The sequence below is a fragment of the Cupressus sempervirens genome, chromosome 8 (genome assembly GCF_028749045.1).
Source record: "Cupressus sempervirens isolate cs-2001-9-10 chromosome 8, ASM2874904v1, whole genome shotgun sequence".
Classification (NCBI taxonomy): Eukaryota; Viridiplantae; Streptophyta; class Pinopsida; order Cupressales; family Cupressaceae; genus Cupressus; species Cupressus sempervirens.
The window spans coordinates 586,149,721-586,174,749 of NC_143125.1; the positions used below are offsets into that span (position 1 = coordinate 586,149,721).

The 25,029-nt window shown below is 32.4% G+C and overlaps 1 pseudogene; it reads left to right on the forward strand.

Annotated features, from left to right (window-relative positions):
• Nucleotides 1–5,532: 5,532 nt before the first annotated feature.
• On the forward strand, nt 5,533–9,223 carry LOC149543798 (taxadien-5-alpha-ol O-acetyltransferase pseudogene; annotated as a pseudogene).
• The last annotated feature ends 15,806 nt before the right edge of the window (nt 9,224–25,029 follow it).

Sequence of the window (25,029 nt, forward strand, 5' to 3'; positions counted from 1 at the left end):
GCCACATTGTTAGAAATGACATTTACAACATTGTTTTTTTTCATTTGAAATGGATAAAGATCAAAGTTAAGTGTTATAAGTGTTATAAGTGTTATAATAATATGATAATTGTTTCTATATAATTTGTACAATTACACTAATTAAGGTTTACCTTCACTAAAGAAGGTGTGTGAGTTGATACATCCCCGCCTATGCCTTGTGGTGTATCTATGTCGCCCTATGAAAAAGATTAGTAATTCTTACCGATTAGTAGTGAAATGAAAGTAAATGAATTACCAAAAAAAATTATTAATAAAACAGTAGATTATATATTGGAGTCAATATTAATTGGAGGCAATTGGTTTAAATTTTATACTTACTAGCCCCATGATAGGGAATTTTTTTGTATCTAAACGATTCAAATTGTAATCTATTAGAAGCTCTTCCCCTGCACTTATTGACTTTTATCATAGTAGATTGTATATTGGAGTCAATATTAATTAGAGGCAATTGGTTTAAATGTTATACTTACTAGCCCCATGATAGGGAATTTTTTTGTATCTAAATGATTCAAACTGTAATCTATCAGAAGCTCTTCCCCTGCACTTATTGACTTTTATCTCACATACAAAAATACAATTTTCTTCATGTGCCTTGAATATACAATTTGGCCACTTATTAATTGACATAGGTTGAGAACTATTTATAAATTATACAATATTCCCTGTTGCTTTTGGCCTTCCATCAATATATATAGTGAGCCTTCTACTTTGATTATTTTCTTTGCATTGTATATAATTTGGTGGCAATGCATACATATGCATACTTTTTTTTTATTGCACAATCTGCATCCAATTATTGTAATTGTAACAAGGTCCTACAGACTCCATCAATTCAACAACTTTATTGTAACTAACCTTTATGTCATTTATAGAAAATATGCCCAAACCATGTAATGAAGATGGAGCTATGTGATATATCCTTTTGTTAACAGAAAAAAAAATAGTGTTAATTGGAGGTAGTTCCTTAGGTACCTATTCTTTTTGAAGATGTGTGTACCTTAAGGGAACATTCCTATCACCTTCACTCTCATTATCATAAGAACATGACCACCCCCCAACCCCCCCCCCCCCCCCCCCTTCTCTCAACAAGAAAAATTTGCATTCACTTATTGAATTTTCTTCTAATCTTTTGACCTCTAGTTGATCTCCCTATTTTAGACCTACTAGATGTCTCACTTTTGTCTTCTATTCCCATATTTTCCTCACTCAAGGAAGTCTGCTTAGAAAAATACCTATTTGGTGATACCTACAATCCATTAAATGATAAGATTTGCAAATAAAAAATAGTATCTATAGGGTCTATTGACTTATACTTGTCGATTCATGTGATTGTGCAAGATCCTGGTCAAAGGAGTTAAATATCCTGCATATGTAATTCATTTATCTTAAGTTAACCAAAATTTACATGATATATATGCTAAAAATTACATAGAAGACAAAAATTACATGATGCATTCATGTAAATCATTATACATTTTTTAATTTATTACCTCTACTTTATGTGTGGTAGCTATGCAATATCATTGTATATACTCCGTGACAGTAGAGTTCAACACATAATAACTTAATTATAAAATTATAGAAGTCAAACACATTTCTATAAATAAATCATGACCCCATCATACTTGACATTGGTCATATGTTGACATACATTTCATTGATCATGTCATTGATCATCATCTCCATCCATTTCATCATCATCATACTTGTCACTTTGATCACCATTGTCACCACCACCATCTTCATCACCATCATCATCATCCTAATCACCTCCATCCATTTCATCATCTTCATCACCATCATCATCATCTTCATCACCATTATCATGACCATCATCACCATCTTCATCAACATGGTCATCATCATCATCATCATCACCAAAATCTTCTTCTTCTTCTTCTTCTTCTTCATCATTGTGTAACAATCATTCATGATCATCATTTACTTTATCTTCAAATTCTTCAGTATCTTCTTCTTCCATCATATTATAATTTACTAGCCTTCCTTTTGGATCATGTCTAACAACAAATGACCAACCTAGTTTATGTAGAATGCCAAAGTAAAACAATTTCTCACATTGGCTTGGAAGAACATAGGGCTCATCTCCAACTAGCTCAAATGACCTTGTATTAATCATTGTAAATCCACTATGATGTTCAATAATAGTCCTATTAGGATCATTTTAATTCAGTTGTAGCCTATACCATTTGATAACAAATAGAACTAATTTGAATGAATTAAAGTCACACTCAATTATATCATCCAAAATGTCATAGCACCAATTTTTAGATTGTTGAGGATGTATGTCATTTCTAGACAAAATATTGGTGAACTTGAAGACTGCACTTACCCTAGAATCACAAAAAACTTTGTTTCGTCTAATTCTTTTATGCAAAATTTAGGGCCATGGTAGTACATAGCTTTGTGGTGTTTGATCTGTAATTATTCAAACATGTCAAGATTATTTGCATTGACTTGTGAGTTGACATTAAAATTATGGGTCATGATTAGTAATCTCCTATGTACCTTTCTATCTCTTAAGCTATATGCTAGATCAAGTAGCATTGGCATAATATTGAGATCTCTATTACGATGAGCTTCTTTAACCAACAGTGCAACATTGTCCTATGTTAATGAGCAACCATTTTCTTGAGACTTTTGAATCCATACCATAATCTAATCAAAGATTGTTTGCAATATAGAAATGTAGTGCATCCCACTCACGACCAACTATAAAGAAAATAACTAGACCAATTAGAAACAAATTATATTGATGATGGATAAGAATTAATTAACTACAATAAAATCTTATAATTACTTCTCACTTTCCTCAATCTACCTTTCCCCATCAAGTACTCCCCTATGAATCTATTAATGGAGTTAGGATCCCAAATGTGATCTACATGGATCTTTGATGCAAACTTGGGAAGATATTCAGTAATGTACACCATGGTCTGGTATACCATATATGCCTCTACCATAGAACCCTTAGGATGTTCTCTTTGTCAAACCAAGCCCTTCATAAATTCCAAGTGCCTCTCAACCCTCCACATTGAACTAGTTTGTATAGGTCCACACAATTCCATCTCCTCAACTTGATGTGTGAGGTAGTGTTATTGAAAATTGAAAAAAGTTAAAGGTAGACACTTTTGCATTCCACATCTTATGATGTGAAATTTTTATCTGCCAATATTTTATATTTTTTTAATCAATTTCTTTAGATGATAACCACCTAAAAGAGATTCAACATGCAAGAACATATAAATGAGATTTCAGATAAAAATATACAATAAATTACATAAAAAACAAAGCAAGTCATATATATAATATATGTACAAGAAATCTAAGAAATAACACTTCTAACCTTGTTTATTTTCTAAGATCATATATAACTTGTTTAATATTGTTGTCAGACTGGTGTGGGAGGGATAGAGGTAGGACAAACTGCAATCATTAAAAAATGATCTTTTCAATATATTGTGAAATAATACAATAGGTAGTTACATGCAATTTTACAAATATATTGTAAATAGAGAACATGACTTACCTTGACAAAGGTATGTCAATCATGTGTTTTCAACCTTGGCCCAATTCATGTAGGATTTTGAGAAGCACAAAGCTAGGATACTCAACTACTAGACCGTCTCCACTATATAATCATGAGATTATTGACATGCCATTCTTGAGATCTTCGACAAAAAATGGACCAGGATGAATTCTACTACTATATTCTTTGAGATTGCTTCAAGATTCTTGACCACATATCTAGATATCATGTTGTCTCCATGTTCAAGAGTTGGCCTTATTTGTACTCATAAAAATATTGGTCCTCCTGTCTTAGATTATGCTTTGCAATAGTACATGATTAATTTTGTAGAATGATTATTATGTTTTATATTTTATGACATTGACGAATATGGCACTCTTGAAGAGTTTCATTAAATATGTGAACACCATTAGGAGGCTATGAAGAAAATTAGTGAAATCATAGAAGTAATGGTGGTTCCTTCCATGGTTGTACCTTTGGATCATTTTAAAGATACCTATAAGCTTACTTCTTTTCTCAAGATTGTTTATGTTCCACCCCTCCTCATCTGAGCTATTGTTAGATCACTCCTCGAGGTTAGTTCAAGTTTGTGGTGGATGGAATGTGATCTTCTAGTGTCAAAATGTGGAGTTCTAATTATTATTCTTCCTCGGTTTCTTTTCCTATTTTCCTCTTTCCTTTTCTTCCTATCTACTTCTTGTGCCTTAGTGTTTCTTTAGTAAAATGCAAGTTCTATTGTACTTATTCTAAGTATTAGATGCTATGATATTAGACTTAAGGATACTTGTTTTTTTGGATCTATAAGCTCAAAATGTTAAATACTTGATTTTAGGTTATTGGGTGGTAGGGTGACTTATTTTGAGCTTGTCATCTTGATTCTTTGAACAATATATTTCTTTATAAAAGTTAAGACATTTTTTTTTTTAAGATTTCAAATATGAAATAAAGATTAAAACAATTTCCCCTTATTATAAAGATTCATTTTCCCCCTTTTATTTTATTATCTTTATAGATGATACTGCAAAAAGCTGATAACATCATACTTATGTTTCATTCAATCATGCTAGTTCTGAATTTTATTCTTTCGTTTTGTTCATTTAAGTCCACTAGAATATTATAGATTTTACCGAAGCAATTCTAAACAATACAACCATTGAATATATTCATAAAACCATTGAATATATTTTGCCTTTCTATTGCAATGTAGTGATGATTGTACTCTTTACTTTCTGAATACCATGTAATATAAATATATTGTTTCATTTATCACCCTTCTGTCACTGTGCAGCTTTTCTGAAGAATAAATAGTTCATGACTTTATTACCCATCTTATCTTAACTAGCCAGCAATTCAATTGTTGGATGAAGTGTGAACAAAAAAATATATCATATCTTTTGGGCTTTTTTTTCCCTCCTAATTTTTAAGAGTTCACACTATTGACTTTCAGTTTTTTAAGCAGCGAATATAGCCAGATTTTTATGCAGTATATCGAGCCCTCTGGAGTTTAAGTGTGACAATCAATTATGAATGTCAAAATTTGCATTTTGTTGTATTTCCAAGGGTTTACCAACCCATTTGCACCAGGTTTTATGAAACAACTCTTTTTCAAAATAGATTTCTTTGCCCACAGAAAATGCAAGAATTGGCTATTGAGGATCATGAGTTATTTATTTTAACAATATAAAGAGATGCCAATTTAGTGAAGGGATTAAAAATGAAAAATCTAGAGTGGGTCGATAGTGTGATGTTTATAGTCACAATATAATTACAAAACCTACTAAAAATATACAACATAATTTGTTTTAGGTAGCAACAGTTATAAAGGGAATAATTTGGCTACTTATTGGTTGGAGTAGTATATATAAGGGATCTCTACACACTATTTTAATCTCACAATTTGAGTATCAATTCCTATCTCACAATTTGAGTATCAAAAGAATAAGAATGGAGAAAGTTGGGGCAAGAGAGTGGAAGGTGAAGAGCTCTAAACTAGTCATGGTGGCCCCTTCTCTACCTACACCCAAAACTATTCTCCCCCTCTCCTCTATTGATAACTTAGCCATGTTAAGAAGACACATCTTTACTTCCTTATTAGTTTACAATGCTCATGATAGTATTTTTATTGATCCTGCAAAAACAATTAGAGAGGCTCTCTCCAAAGTGTTGGTGTATTGTTCAATAAAGTAATTATTTTGGTACTTTTCCTAGTTTTCTTTTTTCTCTACCATTCTTATAGTTTGTTCAATGACCTAATCATATCGTTTATGGGTATGAGTTTTTGTATACTTCAATTTTTTTAAAGTATTTTGAGCCTAGTTGACATATTTTGCTCTATTTTGAATTCTTGTTTTATTTTTGCATTTTTGTTTAATTTTATTGTTAAATTATTCACAGATTGAACATAAGTTTTACTACACATTATTATATTTGAAATTATCAGCTACCATCATATTAAAACCAAAAATTGTTACATTAAGATCCTAGGTGCAAAAAGAAACCAACAGCACTCTAATGCCTTGTTTAAATTCTTGGGCTCTCTCAATTTGAGTCATGGATAGAAGATTTTCATTAATGTTACTAAATTAAGCACATTTCTTCATAATTTTTCATGGAAGAGCATTTCATAGCCTAGAAATGGGTATGCAGATGACATATCTTTCACAGGCTTCTTTTGGAGGCTCTTGAGAACATCAACCACATAGATATAAAAGCCTCTTTATTACCATTTAAGTCCATTCACAATAACCTGATGTTTTTTCTTGTTCTTGAGCTGATATTTATTTTTTATCCAATTCCTTTGAATCACACCATATTTGAGATAATAGATCATCACTAGAAAGAGTTCCTTTAGTTGGTCATCCATAGATCATTGGTTACATTTGCATTCACACTTATGTATAGCTATGCCATTATTCTTCTCTCGAATTCTTCATTTCTAATTTTCTTATTCAAGATAGTAAAGTTTTTGTCTAGAAAATATTGTGTTTGGAGTCATTGTCTATCTATGCATAGGAATTTGTATTTAGTCCCATCAATCAAAGAAAAAAAATTGTCTATCTAATTTCTGCCATCAAAATGTCATTTTTTAAATGGTTTTCATTAAGCCTAACAATTGTTGATAAGTTACCACATCCAAGAGTAGATTAGACCAAACAATTTTTAGTTCAAATCCAAAAATGATTCCACTTTTGATTCTAGAATTCCTTGGACAGAGCCCCAAGAAAGCCAGCTGTGTTAAATTATTGATGTGACAAATTGATTGATTGGACTAAAAGTATATTGCCAATTTTGCTTCTGGATAGACATGCTTTGAGTTGTGTAATTTTGTATTTTTGCAATGGGAAAGTGACTATAATTAATTTTGTACATTCTTTGAGTCTAAATTATATATTAGATTTCAACAATTTATTTTGTTGTTTTTAATGTAATTTAACTATTTTAAAAAAAATTATTTCATTTTCCATATCAATAAAATTTCTTGTAGAATTCATTAAGCATCAAAGTGTTGAAAAGTGGTCATTTCAAAGTGTCATTCAATATTTAAGATGTCTTAATAATTATGGACTCCAAATTATCTATACTAATAGACAAATGTATCAGTAGTTGTGCACAAAGGTCCTACAGAGGGGGGTGGGGGGTTTGTGCAAGATACAAAGTATGTTGGGCTACTAGTGATTGCAATTCAACTGATATACTTGCTACATTTGATGATGCAATTCATGATGGTGTGGATGTGCTCTCTATGTTTCTTGGATCACCACCTTCACTAGATGCTTATTTTGATGATGCAATTGCTATTGGGTCATTTCATGCTCTAGAAAAAGGAATTTTTGTAGTTTGTTTAGGTGGAAACTCTAGACCTTACTCAAATACAATTACAAATACAGCTCTCTGGTTAATTACAGTAGCAACAAGCACAATTGATAGAAGTTTCCCCACTGCATTGACTCTTGGAAACAATCAAACCTTCAAGGTTAAACACCCATTCATCTCTATTTAGCAAATTGTGTAAGATGTTTAATATGGTTGGATCATTCATACTTAGTATCAATGATAAGAGATTTCCACAATCCAGATTGTATAGAGAAAGCTATCTCTAGATTAAATTGTGTACACAATTTTTGTAGCCCACTTTTTGATTCATAATATCCTGATGATGAATCATGAAATCTTATCTGAAAGATTGATACAAAAAACTTTTACATAATTTAATTTTAAACCAGTTTTCTTTCTCTACTATATTATTTTCCCTTGGCTGGGAGGCTCAGAGGAAAAGAAAATGGGGATTTTGAAGTGGATTTCACAGGTGAGGGTGCTTTGTTTGTGGAAGCAATGGCAGATAACACTCTTTCAGCCTTGGTAGATTTGGATGATAGCAACCCATCATTTCAGTAGCTGCTTTATTCACTTCCACCTATTACTACTCCTATCAAGAACTTTCATCTTCTGGTTGTTCAAGTAATTCTTTTCTTTGCTTTTTTATTTATAGAAAAGTGAAGGATTAAGTTTATCTCCTTTAGAAAGTGTTTTATCTTTGGGGTTGGGGTCGGGGAGAAGGAACAGCTTAAACATCACACACTAAGCTTAATTCCTAGACCAAAGTGTTAAATAGTTAAAGTTGACTTTTTTATTCCAAGCTTAATTCTTCCCTGAGGAGAAGGGGGGTGGGGAGAAGGGTTATGCTTTTGCTTTCAAAAATGAGTTGGAAAGGTCATAGATGGAAGAGGAGTTTGAACAAAATGATAACACCACCAAGGTAAGGCAATCTTATTATTCATAGTTTTAGTATATTGAAACATTTGTTGACAAAAAGTGTTCTAATGGGAGTTTGAACAAAATGATAACAATGTTACGATAAGTCAATTCTATTACTTACAATTTTCATATATCAAAACATATGTTAATGATTGGTGAAGTTGAATGGTTCTTAACAAACCCACCAAGAATATTCTAATATTGCTAAGTGTAAGACTCTAAGATCGATGCCACTAACAAATTTGGTGGAATGGATACTCCGAAATCCTTGACTCTTACTATCCTATATTGAGTTGTATTACTCTCTTACATTGGGTTTTATTATCTTGAATTTTCTTTTCCAATTTCTATATTCAAGCAACTTTTTGGATCTCCTAGTTTCTAGTATTTTTTTAGTTATCATTTTCATTACATTTGATGGTTTTGTAACTTATTTATTTCAATTTATACTAATGATTTAATATATGATTTTTTAACAAGATTTGTGCATTATTTTGTTGTTATTTCTTGTATTTACTTCATATAGGTAACTCGTTTTGCATGTAGTGGTTTTGTTGTGGGAGTGAGTTTCCACCATAGTATATGTGACGGACGAGGAGTGGGTCAATTTCTTAAAGGCCTTGCAAAAATGGCAAGGGGAGAGGTTAAGCCCTCTTTAGAACTAGTATGGAATAGAGAGCTATTGAAGCTAAAAGATCCTATAAACCTCCAATTTTATCATTTTGAAACCATTATGGAGAGTGTGCATAGTCCACACCAACCTCTATTGAAAGAAGATTTGGTTCAAGCCTCTCTATTTATCAAAAATGATGTAATTAAATGTATAAAAAAACACTTTATGGAAGAAATTAAAGGGTTTAAGAAAGGTTCAAAGAAATGAAGATCACGGCTTAGATGTGAAACAAAGATCAATAGAAGAGAACAGGTCTCATGCCATATAAAGTATGAAACCCCTGTGAGGCAAACAGGTTACTGATAAAGTATAGTAAGCCAATTGTCATAATGGCTTGACATGAAAAAAAGCATAAAACAAATAAGAGAATCAAAGATGATATCATTCTTTCACAACAGCCCAAAAGAGATAGGGCAAAGGACTCACTTAGTATTCATTGAATGCATGTATTTCTCGATAGATTCACAGTAAATGACTCTAAGTTTCTTTCTAGGAAAATCACTGCAATTTATTTATTTCCGTCATAACAGTTTTTGGTACACCCAATTTCATAAAACCCAATGGAATAGTTGAACTATTTTAATTTCAGGATGTTCTGAACTCAATGTCTTCCTTTGATCATTGTCTTAAAATACAACTGCAGTCTAGTTATAGATGGAGAAAAATGGAAATAAAGGGAGAAGATCAATATATGATTAGAACACAGGAATTAGAGCAAGGATTTCGCAGTTCAAAAACACATTGTTTTAAAAAAAAACATTAAATAATAATGCAAACCAATCACCATTTTGCATAATGATGCATCTCATCAGCATTGAGTAACATAACATGTATCGAGCACTTTAAAAACATAGAGAATGAAGGCATAAAATCTCTAAATAAACAAGAGCACAACAATCGAGGTTTAATATTTCCAAAAGCTTACCTGTTATATTGAAAATCTGTGATAGACCAATAGAAAGGTCTCTTCAATAAGACTCGCACAGAACTTCGTGAAAACACTCATTCATCATGGCAATGTGAAATGGAAAAGCTAAATGAATAGGCCACAGGTTTTATGAGGGCCTCTGCAACTAATGCCTGCCTCTCGATGCAAGAAGCCACTGGATTGCATGTGATGCATACAATTAAACACTAATGTGGATCTCTATCATAAAAATAAACCTGTAAATCTACATTTTCACTCAAAGCTCCCTGGTTCTTCAACTCCCTCACGCACATTGAAGCTGAATGGAGAATACAATGAAATGGGTGGCATTTGTTGAATAGAGAATACAATGAAATGGGCAGCATTTGCCCTTTTTAGATATTAAACTCGTGTTGGTCAAAATTTCAACCAACAGGGGCATAGATTTAAAAAAAGCCATAGTTTCCCTTTCCATACCGACCAATTTAATAAATGGTCAAAAAAATTGGTCGAAAAATGACCTCAAATCTACTAGTGCAAAATCACCTTTCTTTGATACAAGATTGCTTATAGGTGCAGCAAATCCTATGGGAAAAAAATTTTATGACCTCTTTTAATGCATCACTTTGCTACCCTATTAATAACTAAGGAAGGGCACTCATATTTATGCAGTCACCATTTCTATTTGATTCAATGAAATTTTTTAGTGCATCAGCGTATTCATGAATGTCATTACAAATTTTGGCAATTTTTTCTCTGTCACGCCTTCTATCCAATATTTTCCATAGTGTCTCTATTACTTTCTTTCCAATATACATAGCATCAAATAAATGAACGATTGGGAGATCTTTGTAGTATAGTAACCTACTAAATTGAGTAGGATAACTTTTTATTCCTCTAGGAAGTTGGTCATTCATGCCTTAACAACCTTCATGAGCATCAGTAACATCATTACTATATAAAAGACAATATAAATATATAAATTTCAAACTTCAGACCATAAAATGGACATTACCTTGGTGATTTAGTTGATTGTATTCCAACTTCCATAGATGAGGTGTCATTCTTCGTGGCCTTGATGTTGTCTCTTCTTTTCCATTAAAAAAATGTTTTTCAGTAATTTGATACTTATGATTATTGTGGGGAAAGTTTCTAAACTCATCAAACACTTACTTTCCTAAACTTCTTGAATAATGAGATTTCATCTTTGGACCACAAACTAGACATGCAAATTTTCCCTTTTTTTGAAGACCTAAAAGATCATGTACAATTATCATGTGCAAGTTAAACATACAACAAAAATGTGTAAGCATTATAAAAAACCAAAAATATATGACCTTAACAATATAACATATCACAAAAATGAGTTAGCCTAGGGGCATCATGTATTATCCATACAAGCATTTCATGGTATCAAAATTATCTTTCTCCTATTAGCTAGAGATTTCATGCATAGTGACACTATTCCATAACTTCAACAACTCATCAATAAAGGTTTCAATATAGACATTCATATCCTTAACTTGGTATTTACCTAGTAATTGAATGAACAGAAATATTACATAATTATTATGACCATTTTGATAAATTATTTATAAATTAATTTAGATAATAATTAAATGAAAAAATACTTGGTACAATCATTGACAACATTATGTGCTCCCTCTTTATAGACATCCAAGGAGGAATGTTATTGTTAATAACAAAAACAGGCCACACTGAGCAAACAGATTTCATATCTCCAAATGGATTGACATCGTCCACTATCAATGTAAGCTTGACATTACAAGATTCTTTTTTAAAGTGTGGTCATGTTTTTTCTATCTCTTTAAATGCAAAACCATCCGCAAAAATTTTCATATTGTCATCTTGACTTCTATTGCGTGCATGGTAATCCATAAATTGTGACAAGCTAGTGCACTTGAATAATCGTTCCAGACGTGGAATAATGGGAATGTATCGATGAATCTTATGGGGAACCTTTTTTTTTATTTGATCTAACCGATATTTACTAATATGACAATCAGGGCATTTTGTTGCAAATTCCTGTTGTTTACGATATAGAATGTGATCATTGGGATATTCATGTATTGTTTGATACTTCATTCCAATTTGATTCATAATGGTAGATAATTCATGGTATGAACGAGGCATAATGTTTGATGGTGGTAACAAAAACTCACATATCAACCTATAACAACAAATATGAATTGTTAATATAATGAATAGTAATGGTATGCTAACATTGAAGATGACTATGTGACATTGCTACATTGGATAAACTATTCATAACCTTCAAGTTCACCAACAACACTATAGTAGAGAGAAGAGTTGTTTGGGAGCCTTGGTATAGGGGCTTGTATACCTTCTCAAGTATAGGTATATAAAGACCATCTTCATCATCATTATCAGATGTGCTAGTATCATCATCATGAGCATCTTCATTAGTTGCACCAAAACCATCTTCTTCAATCATTTCATTTGTCACATTATCATCTGCTTCCATGGGAGTGTTATCCTCAGCTTAGATATTCACACCTTCATGTTCCTCCAGTTAGAAATCCACATTCACCAATCGATGAAAATCATGGCCCCCTTCAACATGACTGTGTTTCCTACAATGACTCTGGGCTGTTGTTATTAGAATTCTTTGATTCGTTAAGCCCTTACACTTTTTGCAAGGACAATTATATTTATCAACTTTTCTTTGGAACTTAGACCACAATCTAGCAAGTGTCTCGTAATTTTATTTTGGGCTCATATTGTCAAGTTTGGTCTTTCTTCACAAGAAAATATATCTACAAAAATATTGGACATGTTGTACTTAATATTTATATCTACACATATGGTTTTGAAAGAAAAATTTGGTGTAATTAATGTTTATATCTACAAAAATATTGGACATGTTTTACTTAATGTTTATATCTGCACATATGGTTTTGAAAAAAAAAAATTGGTCTAATTAATGTGTATATCTACAAAAATATTGGACATGTTGTAGTTAATTTTTATATTTGCACATATGGTTTTGAAAGATAAATTGGTCACCTTGCTCAAATTCACCCATATTATAATCAATGAGAAGTTGTTCTCTTACAATGCTCTTTGTTAATTGTACAATATACAATTTTCATTATACAATATTTAATCAACAAGCTCATCACCTTGGTATTTAATTATTCATCTACAATAAGTTTATAGTCAGCATGGTACATAGGAGATCTCATTGCAACATAATGGTCTTCTACAAATTATTGTGCCTACGAAGAGTACTTGAGCTCACTCGAGGAGAACATGTTAGCCCAAATTTATAATCAAAGTGATTTATCTCTTAGTTCCTCAAGTAATATTGCACAATCTAAACTTTTTGATTCTTACTCTCATTTATATCTATGATGAATTCTCATGGATAGTTATTGAAACTATACCTCTCCATGTTGAAATCAAATTTCAAAGATTCGCCAATGTTGCTTCTCACTAAATCCTACATTCATATCACTCTAAGCTTTCCTTTTTGGTGAAAATTAAGAAATACAAAAATATAGTAATAAATGCAATCCTATACCTTGAACTAATTAAGAATTTTAGGTGAATTGATTATACAAGTTTAAGATATAACTAAAGCTAACCCTAGAGTGCCCCTAGATTTTATGAGAAAGTTGTCTCTGTAATATTTTTTAGTTATATTTACTTTTAGGATGCCATCAAATGAGATCAATCTACATGAGGAGTGCTTCAAGTTTCAAGACATCCAAATGAGAGGAAGATACATCATCAAACTGCAATTTAGGTTCAAGATCAAGCCAGGTACAATCACATGAAGACATCTTCAAATACAATCAAGTTCAAATTAGATCATGATAAAAGTTCAAGATGTAAATTCAAGTTAAGGCATGAGAAAGATCTCAACAGATAGAGAAGACTCGCAAGATGAGGCATTTGAGAACATTGGCCAGCACATTCATCCTCAAGAAGTTGATAGTTTTAGAAGAGCTAATAAAAGTTAGAAATGTTGAGAGTTACTTTCTAATAATTGACAAAGAAATATTTGTAGTTTTAGTAGCCACATTGCACAGACCAGCATTCAAAACACATCTTCTCAAATGGAGCTATAGGATAAGGATGATGAGGTGGTACCAAGTTGTCTTCTCCAATCGAAAAATTCCAATTCAAGCAAATTCTCACATTATACCAAGTGTCATTCTCTTATTAGCTTAAAAATCTTTGTATTTTTTTACTGGCCCACGATGTAATGAGCTCATGTAATTGGTTGTAAAAGACATGCATTGACAAAATCAAATATGATTTGAGTGTTTCCGGCTAGTTGGCAGTAACTACTAAATTCTATTGTGAGAGAAATTACCAACATGGATATCTCTAATATATCTACTTAAATAATTAAAACTATTTCACAATCATTTTAGCTATTTAGGGTTATTTTAGCATATGCTAGTGTTATTCTTCCAGTCACTAAAGTTCAATTTTTTTGTCTTATCATTATTTTATGCATTTATCTACGAAGTAATGAAATATTATTTAATCATATTTATATCATTAGTTTATTATTTTATATAGTTATTAATTTAGTTAAATCGTATTTTCTTATTTATTCAAATGTTATTAATTATTTGTTTTTAATAAATAGAATTTTATTTTTCATTTTATTAACTAATTTATTTAAAGAATCTTTCATATATGATTATGATATTGGTCATGTTGATAATGAAGTTCCCATCCTTGTTCATGACATTCAAGTGACTTCATTTTTTGCCAAGAACTTATCATTGATAAGTAAACTCAAAATAATCTCAATGCCCACTCTCTAGCAATCTATAATCACAAATGCAGAAAATAAAATCACTTTATATTCTTTCAATTTTGAGTTGAATACCTCTTATAGAGTTTCAAGTGTTTCAGGTGCCTCTTCAAACAATCCTTGAGACTCAATAGCTTCCTTATACACAGGTGTATCTTTAAAGTTTGTTGCAGCAAAATTGTATGTCCTGACTGCTACTCCACGAGCAACAATCTACAAAAAGAAGAGATCAATCTCATTCGTTATTGAACACAAATCATAATCCCAAAAATATATAGGCGTATTTAAAGAGAAGAAGAAAATTATATTGCTTGAAATCCTTCTACCATTAAACATAGATGAAATCTTTCTAAACTTTGAGCTTCTCGTACATTGCAAGATAAATTTCTTTGAATTCTTAAAACACTTCTACACGTCAAAAATAGATCTTGGAATTTATTGTATTCATAGAGATACAATTGAAAACAAATATTTCTAATATATTTTAAAGTAAATTTTTCCACATAATATGGGTCTTTGATCATAAAACTAATAGATTTATAATGAATCTACATTTTTTACTTAAAATAGTAATAAATATAAGAATATTGAAAATGCATGTATTACAATCTAGAATCAGTCTATCATCTTGTGGTTAGAGCATCCAACATAATTCATTTAAGGAAACATGGTAAAAAGATATTGAACTTAATGCAAGAAAAAGAAAACTTTACAAACATAGTCCCACAATCTCAAATCCTAATCACGAAAAGATTTGATGATTTTTCTAGGCACAATTATTCAAAGTGTCAATGCACACAAAAACTTATAAAAATAACTCCTACTAACTATGAAACCTAACAAGGTGGTTCGATTTGGATGTACAATAAATAGGGCATCAAAGATATACATGTATCCGCTAGAAACCACATAACTCCCATGAGATATGCTATACATTATTATTGCAACTAAAAATACTCAATAACATTTCTAAAAAACATTCAAAGCTCAAGGGGATATATAATTACCCTTTAAATCTAACTCTTTGACTGAGTATGAATTGTTTGAAGGGACCGAAGCCCGTGATTGAATTTCATTGTTGTGTTTTGAAACCTTGTTAAACAATGGTAGACTTATTGTACCAAAATAAGCGCTTTTTCGTTGCTCATTCCATGTGGTGTTGCACAAAATCCTTAGCTCTGGAAATAGCTCCTACAATCCTCAACTCCCATGAGATATGATTATTTAGCTCCCACAAACCTCAGCTCCAATACCTCCAATAGTGTGTGAAGACATAATAAAAAATTAACACATTCAAACTTTTGACTATTTTGTTAATACAACCCAAGTTGGTCAAAATTTTGACCAAATTGGGAAACCCTAAGTTGGTCAAACTTCTAAAAAACTCGAGCATAAAAAATAAAAATAAAATTATTGAACAAGTATCTTCATATGTTGTTCAAAAATTTAGGTCAAAATTTGACCTATAATGTACTAGTGGGATAGCTCGAGAAACAATTCTAAAACAAATATTGATCTGGCTAAAGGACTCAATAATGGTGAAACATTTGATCATGCTAAAATATCTTAAGCATATGCAATTGCTGAAAAACCCAACCCACTCCAAGCCATGAATTCCAAACAAGTTCCCCTTGTAGGACAAATAAAATATGCCCAAGTAGCCTTAACTGAGTTCCCAGACAAAATGCTTAAATTGACCATCCTAGTTGTAGATATCCCTGCTAGCTATGGGATGCTTCTAAGTAGAACATTTTGTAAAGACTTAGGTCGGGAAGTAAGATTAGATTGGTCTTAGACTACTATTCCAATTGGAGATAAGAAATTTGTGCTTAATCCAAAAAGTAAGGCCAAATACATAGTCCTGGCATCTGAAAACCCTAGATCCCATATCATGTACACTGAAACTAACTTTGCTAAATTTTTTTTTTCATCTAAGGAGCTAACATGTCCAAGAGATGTGTCTAAACAAGGTCTATTTACTTTAGAATTTTATGACAATTGTGCTTCAATTGGTTCAGGTGTTGGAGTTGTTCAATTACACCTTCAGGCGAGATTATACCTAAAGTTTTCAAGCTTCAGTTTGAGAACACAAACAATATTGCAAAGTATGAGGCCTTACTTCTAGGTTTTGAAGAAGCTAAAAAGAAAGGGGTTAAGTAGTTAAAAGCTAAAGGAGATTTTGAACTTGTGGTCAAACAAGTATGAAATATCTTTGTTGTGAAGAATCTCAAGTTGGGACACTATAGAAATACGGTATGGGATGAGATTGAAGGGCTTCAAGCATTTTCCATAGAATCTATGCCTAGAGAACATAATACCAGGCCTAATTCCTTGGCTAGATCAGCATCCCTCATGATTCCTTGTCCAAATTTTCAAAATGATATCTATACAACTAAATAGGTTCACTATCCTACTGTGCCTGATAATCCAAACTCTTGGCAAATTTTTGATAATGACACTCACATTAGTGCATTTCTCCAAGGGACAACACCATTTCAATCCCTTCACTTTGAAGGTTCTAACTTTAGGAATTTTGGATCTCCCCTAGATCATGAAAATGACCCTAAGAATGGTCTCATTCAATTGAAGGGAAATCACATCCCTAAAGGCCTAGTCACTTTGGAGTCACTTTTTGATCAAAGGGATTGTTGTTTTAGTAGAAATATGAGAGAGATAGAAGAACTTTCAAGTGAATGCGAAAAGGTGAACATTGGTTTAGAAGATAATCCTAAGCTAGTTAACTTAGGTAAAGGTTGCAATGAATCAGAAAGAAATAGATTCTTGAAGCTGTTAAAAGAGTTCAATGATGTGTTCACCTAGTCCTATAAATATTTGAAAGATTTCCAGCAAGAGAAATTCAAACATCAGATTCCTTTGAAAATAGTTGTGGTTCCTTTCCATCAGAAGCTTAGAAATTATAACCCTAGGGTGGCGGATGCAATTTTTAAAGAAGTATATAAGATGTTGAAAGCATGCATAATTTATCCCATTCATCACTACACATGGGTGGTCAATATAGTTCCTATTTGGAAGAAGAGTAGCGAGATTAGAATCTATGTAGACTTCAAGAATTTGAATCAAGTGAGTTTAAAGGATAATTTTATTTTGCCTCACATGGATCACATCCTCCAAATGGTGGTCAGTTCAGAAATGATGTCCATGTTGGATAGTTTCTTCGAGTATAATTTGACCAGTGTGATTCTGGAGGACCAACAAAAAACTAATTTTACCACACCATGGGGAACCTTTGCATATAGTAGGATGCCTTTTGGGCTCATTAATGCAGGTGCCACCTTTCAAAGGGAGATGAATTCCTCCTTTGGACACCTATTGAACAAAATAATTGTCATTTACTTCAATGACATGAATAATGATAAAGTATTGCTATGGGATAAAAGAAGAGAACCGAGGGGCACACATGGAAAATTTGAATCACTTTGGAAGGGACCATTCAAAATCAACAAAGTTCTTCAAGAAAATTCTTTCAAGCTCAGGTACTTAGATGGCACCAATTTACCCCTGTCTTATAATGGATAGGATCTGAAGCTTTTCTAGCTTTAGTGTTTTCTACTTTATAATTTTTTTGTGTTTGAGGTTAGGTTCCATTCCATTTTGTTAGTCTTAGTGTGAAACCAGAGATGTATGAATTCCTTTTTAGTCCCTCATAGTCTGAATGCCCAGCCAAAGCCAAGTATTACCCTTGAATGGTCTATATTTACTTCTTGTACATGATTATGGTAATAGTTAAGCTACCATAAAAGGATGATCTCTTATTGAATACCCATTGTGAACATTATTTTTTTCGACGTTCTTTGTTTTTAAGTCTCTTCATCGAAAAAATCTATGAACTTCAACATTGAACACTTTGTTCTATGTTCAAGGTTCATAAGTTTATTGGTTTTCTTGGTGGAATCGAGAAATTCAATCATCCTAGTTACTGTCACTCATCATTAGAGTTGAACTTGAACTATGAACACTTTGTTCAAGGTTCATGGGCCCACCTTCATTTCTAGTTTGTTGTCATAAGCATAGTCTTCAATATATCGTGACTATTGAACTTAAACATTGAACTAATGTGTAGTTTAACTATCCATGTTCACTTGGTCATAAAGATAGATGCCTTTGATGTCACGTGTCTAGGTTGATAGCTCAATGAAAGCACAATGTTTACCAAATCTACAAAAAAATATTTATATTAATTAGGAGTTAAAAGTAATGATGGTAAGGCATGTCATGAAATGTGTTGAACTTAGGTGACCTTTTAATGATCAAAATACTTGTCCTATCATCAATCTTGTCAACCATCCACACACTATTAGTCCAAGTTTTGTGTTTTAAGTGGATGTCACCTTGTTTTCATTCCCCTACCATTTCTAATTTTGGTAAAGATTTTTTTTTTTTTCTGGATGTACGCAGTGGTAGCTTTTAAGCTTTATGTTTCTACAAGCCTGCATGAACTCAACATAGTGAGTCTCTAGCCCTTCATCTTTCAGGTATCATTTCTTTCTATATTTCTTAAGGGTCATGCATTCTTTCTGTATTTTTTTATTCTGGTTAAATTCTTATAATGGTCACTCCATTCCACCCAAAGCTATGTGATAAGGTTAGGGAGTCTATTATAAGTAGTATCATGCCTGACATGGAAGATACAATCCTTACTAAAGAGGACATGGGAAAATTACAAACCCAAAACCCAGTTTCATATCTCAGAAAGTTTCATAGAGTGGTTTGCTACAAGAGTCTACTTTCCAAGAATCTTTCTCCTACCTTGAGTTAGTCTTAGCATGTAGAGATAGATATGATACAATTGAAAAGTCTATTCATACCTTTAATGGAAAATTCCTAGTGTATGTTAATCGAGTTGCTATCATAGGTGCTCTGAGAAATCCCCCACATGAAATTTATGAAGATTGGACTATTAGTTCTTCCTATGCCTAATTTTCCATGGATGTCACTGAATTTAACAACAACACTACAAAAATATGGCTTTTCAAATCTGTGAGAGGGTATTTTTGCCTTGCATGTCTATTGACTAGAGAACACATGATCCCTGAGGTTAAGGATGTCATTGTGTTGCTAAACATGGTGAAAGGGAACCCACATGCTTTTCATTGGGAGAATTGGATTTACTTTTTCACTAGACTATTTTGGGGGAAGATAAGTTCATTGATTGGGAAGATATAATAGCTACTAGGCTACAGGAAGAACTCTCTTAGGCTTTTGGAACATCTAGTTTCTATATGACCTCATATTATTTTTATATCCAAGATTAAAAAAAAGAATGGAAAGGTTTACCATACTCAAACTAGAATCCAAGCATGTACATTTATGAGTATTATCCTCTCTTGTAGAAGAGTCAAAACCTTGAAGGTTTCAAGATAGTCCAAGACACTTTTCTGGCCAAATTGGTGCTTAAATTGCAAGGGAAAGAGAATGTGAGGTTGAGGAAGCCACCCATTTGATTGATATTTATGCTAGTTTCTTTACTCAATTTTGCAAATTCACCTATCTCAAGATTGGGGGATATGAGGGAAAGCCTCTAAGGTTACCTCGACACTACCTAGACCATTTCATGTTGATCAAGATATGCAAACAATTGGTGGAGGTTGAAAAGAACTATAAAACTCAAAAAGGCTTTGGTTACACCTTTCCTATTGAACTTGGACATTACAAATGTAGGAAAATTCAAGATGCTCTTAAGCTTAAAGTTGAGAATTAATCCATGAACCTTTTAACCTATTCCACTATTCCTAACTATTACAGTCAGGAGTTTTCCCTAAAATACTTTGAGCTAATTTCCTCTACTTTTCATGTACCCCATTTAGAAGATTCCTAGGCTAACTACTAGAATGATTATGAACTTAGGAGGAGGCTATGGTCAAGGTTGTCACTAGCACAAATCAAATATTTCAATCTCTCACTAGATACTTTTGGCGTAATTGAGGAAATAGATGAAGAAGTTGTGACCTAGCTTACATTGAGCAAGTGGAATCTTACCCATTACTAGAGATTGACTGGACAATACCAGAAGTAGACAACCTACATACAAGAACCCTACCCATCCTAACTAGAACAAAGCAATGGCTCATAAGCAAGAAGCAATTAGGATAAGTAACTCATAGTGGTCAAATAATTCATGGTAGTTCTATTTCACCTTTAGTTGTTCTCGATTCTAATGAAGTTGTTCCTTCTCCCCACTACACGAAAGCTAAAGCCAAGTGTTGAACCTAAAAACTCCATTCAAGGTTTAGTTCATCTTCCTCCTTTTTTCAAGTGGACCCATTCTCATAGTAGGAAGAAGCAAGATTAGGTGAAGAGCTTGAGTAAGACTCATGACAAACCAGCAATGATAGAGCTTGACTTAAGAGAGGAGATAGAGGGAATAGGCAATCCTTGATTGGTGAGATGGAACAAGGATGTCAAAAACCAATAGAAGGTGCTAACTCTTTAAGTGCAATGGAACTCAATTCATCACCTGTGTTACAAAATCCTCCTCCCAAAGAGAATCCTCATGTCCCTAATCAATTTGAGTTATCAGTGAGTAACAATAGAAGCATAATGCTAGTGACTCTCCCATTGGGTGATATGGTAAGTCAATGCCTTAAGACCAAAAGGAAAAAGATTGAAACTTTGTTGAACATTGATGAGAATATAGGGTAGTGGATTGCAGATGTAATGAAGCCAATGACTGAGAAAGGTATAGATGAAATACAACCCCAAGCTTATGCAGTAGAGAAGACCATTCTCGGCCCTGCCTCTAGGGAAACTTGTATAAAGATATGGAATGTTGGGAACACTAGGATTTCCCAGTGTATATGGAAGGATCAAAAGGATAAATAGGAGCTAAAGCAATCATTGTGGAAAATGGTAAAGTATATCCATGAAATTCAGAGCCCAAATGCAGAAGCTCTGTCTATTGCCATTTTTGTCCTCAATGTTGAGTCTCCGGTGAATAAGAGCTTTATCAAATAGGTTAAAAGTGATCACTCCATTTCCTAGGACTACATTGAGTGGTTGAATGTTGTTCATGCTCATGCAACTAGTTATTTCTCTCATTTTACTAATACCAATGCAAGAGTTGATAAATCGACAATAGCCTTAGAATAAATAATGAATGCCTAGGAATCTAAAAAGATCAAATGGGATGAGAATATCATCGATATTTCTGAGGTTTAGGAATATGGCATAGAAAAATTTGTGAAAAAAAACCTGGAAGACAAGTTCAATGTTGATTTTTTGTTTATCACTCGAGCTAACCTAGAATGGAGAAACATACTAATGGAACAGGGGTTAGAAGAATGCTTTGAACTGCTAAAGGAGGTAGGATATCTGAAGGAAATCTAAGTTGTTGATATAAAATGTGTTGATGTCAAGATTATGGGAAGTGAAGATCAGAGGGAAAAGGCCTCGAAGGAAGTGGAAAAAGCCTTTATCTCCAAGATTAAGTTGTTGAAAGAAATGAGAGAGAAGTCTTAGTCCAAGATTTAACCATCATCACCAGGGCACACTTTGTGATGATTATCTATGTTGATCACTTGGATGTACAAGAAAAAATGCTGGATCATATTGCCAAATTATGAAGATGTGAAAACTTTTCCTGGAGTAGCTAGGTGTCCCACAACAGTAGGAGTTGGTTGGTTTCCTTGCAAGGCATAAAGTTTGGAAAGAAAATGGTGGCAGTTGTTTAGATGCCCAAGGACCTCATGCCAATATCAATGGTATAGTTGGAGCTTAAGAGAGGATCGAAGAGTCACCTACATCATTTCCCTATTTTTAGCTAACTTTTTTTTAAGACTACTAGTTTAAAAAGGTTTAGAATTCCTTAAGGAGTTACTTTTTGAAAGAATTCAAAAAGCCCTACATGGCTATATATTTAATGTTTTAATCGATCTAAGGTTCAGCTCTCTGGACTTAGTATATTTTCTTTTTGCTAGTAGGTATAGTGATTTTCCTTTTGTTAAATGAACAGTGAAGTTAATGATAATAGAATTGATCATATGGTTATTTCTAGTGGATATGTTTGATAATCATGTGGTTGTCTTGCTAGGTGATGGAATTCGTGTGAAATTCATGTCCACATAGATGTTGTTTCATTGATTTTTCTGTAGTTATTTTCCTTTTGTTTGGTTTAGTGAGCTTGATCACAATTCTGAAATTCTGAAGCTATGTGTCATGTGACATATATCTAATAGTAATTACTCATCTACAACATTCTTTTATGGTTATGAGGGGATGTTTATATTTTCCTTAAGTTCTTTCAGGTCAAAAGAACGCCTCATTTATAATAAGAGTTGTATTGCAAATTATTGTAGAAGGGAGTTGTGCCTTTAGAACATAGAGAGTCTGTGCAATTTATCAAGACTCATTTGTGGTGAAAGTTGGTTTTTCTTGTTGATATAAACTTAAATAACTGGGAGAAAAAACTATTCACTAAGAGTGTTGTAAATAGTTTGTAGTATTTTTTTTTCCTTAAGTGAATATTCCTTAGAAATTTTCTCGATTTGAGCTAGGTCCAAATCGGAGTTGTCTAGCTCAAATTATAAGGGAAAAAGTGGGGATTTTCAGGTCAACTATATATTTTTGTTAAAAATCTCATAAATGTGGTCTTTTTATTGAAAATTGCATGATATAAAGTTATATTTAATATTTAAAGTGGATTTTGTGGTCCATTTTAAAATTTCAACTCATTCTAAGTTTATTTGACCATAATTTTTAGTGTGTTATTAAAATAGCTTATTTCAAGGTTATTTTTCATGTTACCTTATTAAAACTATAGTTAACTATTAAATATAATTATATGAGACAACTTAAGTCTATAAGTGGGATTTTTGTTTCATATTGCATATATCCACATGCAAAAATACTTCATGAAAATTGACTTTCAAAGTCCCACCAGAATTAATAGTGTGCTTTTAAAATGTGATTGCATATATTATTGTATTTAAAGTTCATTTTTAATAATTAAATACATATCTCTTTTTAAATCACCATTTAAGGTATGTTTTTAAAATTCATTTACATATAAATATAAAATTAAAATGAGTTATTCATTCATTTTAAGCCAAAGTGGTGATTTTGGACCTGAATACATATGTTTTTGATTAAAAAATATGCTTTCCTTTAAGTCTACAGGCATAAGTGGCAATTTTTGAGCCAACTGAATAGGTCTTGTAACACATGTAAATGTCATCGAAATATGTGTGTAACTTATAAATTCCACTTAGAGAAAAAGGTGTGATTTTATATCATGTTACATATATTTCCCAATATGCCTGTGCTCCCAAAAGTTTTGTTTTCCTCTATCTAGGGCTGAGTGGTGATTTTTAAAAGGAATGCATATACTTCAAAACATGTTATAAGTTCCAAAAAACACATTTTGGTTTTAAATTGCTCGATCTCTCATGGATGAAAATTTTTGTGGCAATAACATGTGTTTCAAAATATGGATTTGCCCTTCTAAAAACCATTTTCCTTCATTAAGAGGTTGAGTGGCAATTTTGGAAAGAAATGTATATGTTTTGCAATATGCTATGAGTTTCAATGCATGTGTTTTGACTTGAAAACGTCTAATATCTTATAAAAGGTGATTTTTGCAAGAAAAAAATACATGCATTTTATAGTATGTTAATGCCTTTCTAAAGTGCTTTTAGAGCCTGTTTAAGCAAAAACAACCCATTTTGGGCTTGACCTCTATCAAAATACCTTGTGATATCAAGGCATTTTTGCATAATCTCTGGATTATTGTACATACTAGGGTGGATATACAACACATGGATTATACTCAGTTGGCTGTGAAGAAGATTTTAGATTTCAATTTGGCATCAATCCCTCCTAGATTTGAAGATGATGATCAAATCCTAGATCTTGAATATTTTCAACATGATGTGGAGAAGCTACCCATTCTTCCTCCTATATTATCATGTAAAGAAAATATGTCCATTTGGGATAGATTTTAGTCTACTCTTGTTAATACCAATACATGGGTGAAGAGAAGGGGTCTAAAATGTATCAAAATAAAGCTCGGCATAGACTTTGATCCTGTTGGTCCTCTTAGTTTAAGATCATAAATAAAAGGTAAAGGTAAAGATGGTACATCCTCATCTACATTTGAACCTCATGTTCAAAATTTTCCTAAGTTTTCTATTAAAGGAGGAAATGATTCAAGAGTACTTGAGGAAAAGGGGATTGAATCTCAATCAATTCAAGTTGACTCAAGTGATGATGAATGAAGGAAATCAAAGGAGTCATCACTTCTTGCTTCATGTCCTCTTGAGGTTCTCGATGCAACTT